This window comes from Onychostoma macrolepis, chromosome 09, assembly GCF_012432095.1.
Source record: "Onychostoma macrolepis isolate SWU-2019 chromosome 09, ASM1243209v1, whole genome shotgun sequence".
Classification (NCBI taxonomy): Eukaryota; Metazoa; Chordata; class Actinopteri; order Cypriniformes; family Cyprinidae; genus Onychostoma; species Onychostoma macrolepis.
The window spans coordinates 17,715,048-17,721,736 of record NC_081163.1 but is presented as its reverse complement, the minus strand read 5'-3'; the positions used below and the strand labels follow the sequence as shown (position 1 = coordinate 17,721,736).

The 6,689-nt window shown below is 35.5% G+C and overlaps 1 long non-coding RNA gene across 1 annotated transcript; it reads left to right on the top strand.

Moving 5' to 3' along the window:
• Nucleotides 1–1,675: 1,675 nt before the first annotated feature.
• Nucleotides 1,676–5,494, top strand: LOC131547438 (uncharacterized). The gene is made up of 4 exons (XR_009272933.1): nucleotides 1,676–2,479; nucleotides 3,206–3,321; nucleotides 5,018–5,090; nucleotides 5,181–5,494. It is a non-coding gene; the product is annotated as an uncharacterized LOC131547438 (long non-coding RNA).
• Nucleotides 5,495–6,689: the final 1,195 nt, after the last annotated feature.

Below are 6,689 nucleotides of genomic sequence, written 5' to 3'. Positions count from 1 at the left end.
TTAGTCACAATATGGAAGATAAGATCTGTTGCTACTTCTGTTTCATTGCAATTTTAGGCATAGTTTTGTATGAGCGCTACATTGGACCTTATGGCAAACAGTAGCTGTTATATAATATTATAATAATAGTCCTAAACAGATGGCCAAGGTCGCATCTAAAAGTGTGAGGGTGGTACAGCCGTGGTTGTTTGACCAGAAATGCTTCCATAAGCATTTGACTCTGGGTGTGAATCAGGCTGGAGATCTCCCTGCGAGAAAGATGCTTATGCTTTTTTTTTTTTCGACACGGCAGAGTGAACTCTTGCACTCCAGTGTGACGCTGAAGCTAAGTGGCTAACAACAGTGCTGGGACTCTGGGACTCAGTGTGAGCATGAGCCCACAGAAACTCACAGTTACACCTCAGAGCACAAGGCTTCACATTCCTTCACCATCCAGAGGTTTCCCAAATATAAAGAGGATGAGATGAGAAAACAAAAGTCATGACTCTACAGTATGTGCTAAGAATGAGAAGGAATGGATGGTTATGATATGTGAACTCAAAAGTGCAAGTGATTCTTAAAAAAAAAAAAATCAAAGTGACAATGCCATCTCCATGAAGATGAACAGGAATGCTAATGATAAACTTTTGCCAGTTATAGTAGACCTCTTAGAGAAGTAGCACTCCTCATATTTGCAGCACCCATTGGATGTTCAAAGTCTTGTTTTATTATGTGCTGGAGAGTGAAGACAGACACAGGAGGGTTGTTGATGATGTGCATCCTAAAGTGCTTTCATTTTAAATACAGATACAAATCAAAGGGGATATAAGAGAAAACAGAAAGGGCCGCAGTGTCCTTGATGTTAGAGACAGAGTTTATTGTCTTGGTGGTTGCCCGGTTATGTCATGACCTTTCTCATACAGCACATTGCTTCTTTTATTAACTTCATGTGCCTCGTAACATTCTATGAGAAGCATTATTTTTTGGCTACATCACAAGAAAAAAAAAAGTTTCTCCAGTTCAGTGAGACAGGATTTTTAAAAATGCTATAAACTTAAAAGATACCAGATTCCGTAACACTTTATTTTGATAGTCCACTTTAGACATTCTATTAACTGTAAGCAACTATACGTCAACTGCCAGTCATTAGAGTATTAGTAGACCGTCTGCTTCATATCTGCAAATACTTTATTTTGATGGTCCCCCAACACACATTCTGCTGACTATAAGTTACTTTCTACCTGGTCTCATGGCATTTACGTACCTGGGTGCACTTTTTAGCGTGACATGAAATACGTACAATAAGTACATATCAGTTTCCAAAATAAATGAACACTTTCACACAAATTTACAGAGTTGTGATTAATAAAGCGTAATTTTCGCACAATTACTTGAAGAATATCATGCTATGACTTCAAAACAATATTAATATGCTGGGAGATTTGAAAACTGATGCTTTTGAACGTTAGCATGGCACACATCCAGCTTCATATCTATGGGTTTTCATAGAAGATAAGTTTGTTCGGTAGCTCACGGAGTACGGAGACGGAATTAAGAGACGAGAAGCACCGGTTCGAATCCCATGTAACTACGGTTCGACAAAGCAGATAAAATTTGTGTAAAAGGAAGTTCAAACAGTTGCATCAGCTAATACGTTTTTATATCAGTTTTGCATTTGTTAACACTATCGGGTAGGTTTAGGGCTGGATTTGGTGTATACTCTAAAAAACGTTGGGTTATTTACTGTACCCAATATCTGGGTTAAACATGTTGGGTCGCTTTGTTGGGTTATTACTATGTTTATTGGGTTATTTCAACAACAACGCAACCAGTTGGGTTAAAATTTAAATTCCAACGGTCGATTGGTGCAGCTGCGACAGATGATACAGTGGTAAATTAATATGTGTGCGTTATGTGTTTCGTTACAAAGTGTCTTCATGCCCTGACACAATAATATTTCTGTTTTTCCTACGAGTTTGTTTACATCTCCTCTGTTGACTGAAACTTTAATTCGTTTTTTCTGCACTCTTGACTAACGACACGAGCGTTTGTAGCAGATCGATTTCAAACGTATAAAAAACGTTTTCCTTACTTTTTCTGTTCGTCTCGACAATTTTGGGGATTTTTTTTTTTTTTACATAACTTACATTTCCGATATTAGGCAGAAGCGCTCACCTTGAAGACCAGCGGAGCCTCTTTCGTGGTGTCGTGTCCACTCTGAGTGAAGGTATGTCGCCATTTTATTCAAATGTAATGTCCTTTCTCCAGGAAACTACAGTGTAAAGTTAAAACACTACGAAACACGCAGAAATTAAGCATTTTATTCTCTCTAAGTTGCTGGTTACCAGAGCAATCATGTAGTGATTATTTTCACCAACAGAGGGCGCTGCGAGCTACACTGATTACACGCGCCGCTTCTTCAGCCACGAAGAACTGAACATGGAAGAGAGTGGGGCATTGTTATCATCAATTATCAAAAGATACCGTTATCGGTTTCAAGGTATAGTCACATACAAACTGTTCATGTTAAATTAAATTAATACTGATTTTGTGTACTATATTAGGGTCTGAACAGGATGCTGGATTTTATAAAATTTTTACTATACCACTTGGATGAAAGTGCACTCTGGTGTGGATAAATGAAAATACAACTAAATAATTGGACATGCAACTATTACATTTTCAGAATGTAATTACATTTTATGCTCAAAAAGAAGCTTAAATGCAAAATAATAAGGCTAATTAAAGGTGAATTTCCAAAAACAAACATAATCACATTTGAAAAGTTAAAAAAGTTTGTATTATATATGCACTGCATGTAAGTTTGTGAAAATGAAAATATGATTGTACACTAGAACTTGTTTAAAATATTTGTTAAGTAGTTTATATTTGTTTTATTTATCATGTTCTCATATTTATTTTTGTAATGTGTTTGTGTGAAGTCATAACCTTGTAATAATGTAGTACTGTTTTAATCTGTTTGCTATTTGGAATGATTTAGGTTTAATATTTTTCATAGTGTGATTTTTGGTGTACTGTATTAAAACCAGTTAGTTAATTAGAATAATATATGGAACCCACAAAACCATAAAAATGCATGTCTCTGTTTTTCAATTGATAGATAATAACAAGTGAGATTTTAATTATATTTTGAACACTGAAGTAGGAAATGTAGTCATCTTATGTTAATGTTTGATTTTAACTTCCATTTCTTTGTTAATTTTAGATTACTCTGGACTAAGGTATATTATACCCACATGTCAGGGATATATAGACTTTGAGCTCTAAAGGGCATGGAGAGATGAAGAGAGCCTTGGTTGGATCTTCTGGATGTTTCTTCTGGTGAGAAAATCCTGCTCTGTATTTCATGCCAAATTGTAATATTTTACATTATGTACTGACAAGCACACCAACACACACTAAAAGGGTTATTTCACCCAAAAATAAAACTTTTGTTCTCATTTATTCGTCCTCGTGTTATTCCACATCTCTATGAGTTTCATTTTTCTGCTGAATACAAAATACATTTTACTTTCATAGTATTAATAAAAACACATTCTACAAAATCTTTTGTGTTCAACAGAAGACAGAAACTCATACAGGTTTGGAACAACTTCAGGTTGAGTAAATAATGACAAAAGTATTCCTTTGAGCAATTGCACAAAAACAAGAGTACTGTGAAGGTGTTTTACATAGCTGAGTTAAAGGAGAAGTTCACTTGCAGAATAAAAAATTCCTGATAATTTACTCACCCCCATGGCGGCCAATGGTATGAAGGTCCAAACTACAGTTTAAGTGCAGCTTCAAAGGGCTCTACATGATCCCAGCCAAGGAATAAGGGTCTTGTCTAGCGAAATGATCAGTCATTTTCTTAAAACAATAAACATTTATATACTTTTTAACCACAAATTCTCGTCTTGAACTAGCTCAACCTCACACATTACATAATCACACATGCATGACATTGGTGGAAGTACCGACCCAGTGTTTACAAAGTGAACGTGCAAAGAAAATCAAATGCCCTTTACAAAAAAGGTAAAACAACAATGTTGAACGATTTTGAAGTTGGAGGAGAAAATGAGATGGAGTTTTTCACCCTACCCTAACTTTTTGAACCGGAGTACACACATGAAGAACTAACCACACGTGACCTTTTTTCAACATGATTACATAATGCATGAAGACATACATGCGCATCACAGAGCTAGTGTAAGACGAGCATTTGTGGTTAAAAAGTAGATAAATGTTATTTTTTTTAAGAAAAATTATTCTTATTGTTCAGCTGGGATTGTGTAGAGCCCTTTGAAGCTGCATTCAAACTGCAATTTGGACCTTCAACCTGTTGGCCACCATAGAAGTCCACTATATGGAGAAAAATCCAGGATTGTTTTCCTCAATAAACGTAATTTCTTTGTACTTAATTTGTATTCTGGAAGTGGACTTCTCCTTTAAGGCTGCTTGTGCCAGCTCAAAATTCTCTGTATAGATGCAATGCAGCATAAAAGGTAAACTAAATTCCAGCTTTGACCCGTTTCATAATCTGAGTATGCACTTGTAATTCTGTAAAGGCATTTATGCCCTGAGAGGCATTAAACAGTATTGTAAAGACACATAAATGCCACTTTCAGAAGTGCTTTTGTGCCATCTTTATAGTGTGAATTTGGCATTAGACTCTAGATCATGTATGAGGCCACAGATAACCACAGCCTGCTGATATAGAGTCTAACAGCACGATTACGAGTGATATAGCTTTTACATAACTAAAATTTCATTCAGTATGTCATTGATACACTCACATTACCACCCACTAGTTTAACAATGTAACATGCAGAAAGAGTTCAAAAATTCACACACCTGTCTACAATGATACAAACACAACTCTTGTAACACACGGCTAATCAAATTGATATATAACAGACATTAATCCATTATTACAACAGTAAGAAATCAAATGAAAAACTGCTACCATGGCTTAGAAAAGATCCCCCTTCCCCCATTCTTGTTTGGAGATTAACCCATTGTTTTTTTTCTATTTAAGTTGGTCTTGGAGATTGCATTAAAGTTGCAGTAAAACCCTGCCAGATATCCTCCTTCATTGCCATACAAAGTGGGTAAGTGCATAATTTATGACAAAACATTTTTGGGTATTATTTGATCCGATGTATGTGTGCATATTTACCATTTTAAATTTCTGTTTAAAGGTCGGAACAAATTTCATTCTGTATTTGGAGGAGGAGGAGCAACCAAGGCAATTCCCTCATAATCAAGCCTTCATTATTGTGGGAGAAATGGCACTGAAGCAAGGCCGTCTTTTTTACAAGCAGTTGATACATGCTTTAAATTATTTTACATTTTGAACATTGAGTATCCCAAACCTGTTGCAACTGTAATTGCATTGTCTGTACTAGCTTTGTTCTGTTTGTTTGTTTGTTTGTTTGTGAATTTATATTTATCTTGTAAACTGAAACAATTGCATATAACCTAATGTGATAAGGAAATAATAACACAATTTCAACCAGTCATTTAATTTAATAGAAGTATTTGCAACTTTTAATGTAATGGAAATAAAGCATTTTCCATATATTTGTATGCTGTACATTATTATTTATTTACATAGCAATAATAATGATGATGATGATAATAATAATAATAATAATAATACCAGGATGGTTAAAGCATTTTAAAACATTTTGGCCAAATAACCCAACAAATTAGTTATTTTATAACCCAATGCATTGGGTAAAACTTATTACCCAATCCATTGGGTTAAAATAACCCAACATTAGGTAGGTGCTATAGTAACCCACCATTGGGTTATCTGTTGGGTCATTTTTAACCCAACTATTTTTAGTGAGTAGGGCATATTTCCAACACGATAGAGCATCAACTTTTAGCGACAGTCCCCGGATATTCGAATTCTGAACCGCCGCAATACGTATCTGAAGCAACGTAATAAAAAAACAGCAATACGTACCAATATCTACATAATAAAAACGTGCCAGGGTTCACATATTGAACCTGTGTTTTAGCGCCACTCAGTGGACATTTCTATTTGAAACTTCGGCGAAACGTGCAGCAAGGTACATAAAACGGTGTCGCACAAAAAGTGCGCAGAGGTACGTATTTTTATGAGACCAGGTTGGGTACTTTGCAAGTACATGTCAGCTTTTTCTACTAACCCTAATCTAACAGTCTACTAATACTCTAATAAGAGTTAGTTGACATAGTTTCAAATTAAGGAGTGTCAGCTGACATGCAGACATTCTATGTCTAAAGTAGACTTTAAAAATAAAGTGTAACCACAAAATCCAGTGTTGTTGAGTATATTGTTGGATCAGTATGTTTACTCTGCTGGGGTTTGTAGGGGCAGCATGAACCAGACTTGAGTCCAAATAAAATCACCAAAGAACAACATAAAACAAATCTCTCTTGTGCTATATCTGTTCTTGTTGTTTTATTTCACCTCTGAGATCAATAAATAACCATCTCCCAAATACAATGACAAATGGCAAATTTACGACAGTATGAAGAATAATGTTTTTAATATTTTTTCCCTCTCTCTCTTTGTTTCTGTTGTGATGCACACTTGAAGGAAGAAAAATCTATAAGGCCGTGTTCACACTTGGCGTCTTTTTTGACTAGGAAAAGTCGACGAGCGCTTTTTTAGTAAAATAAAAAGCTGGCAGCGTTTTGGCTACAAATAGCAGCCG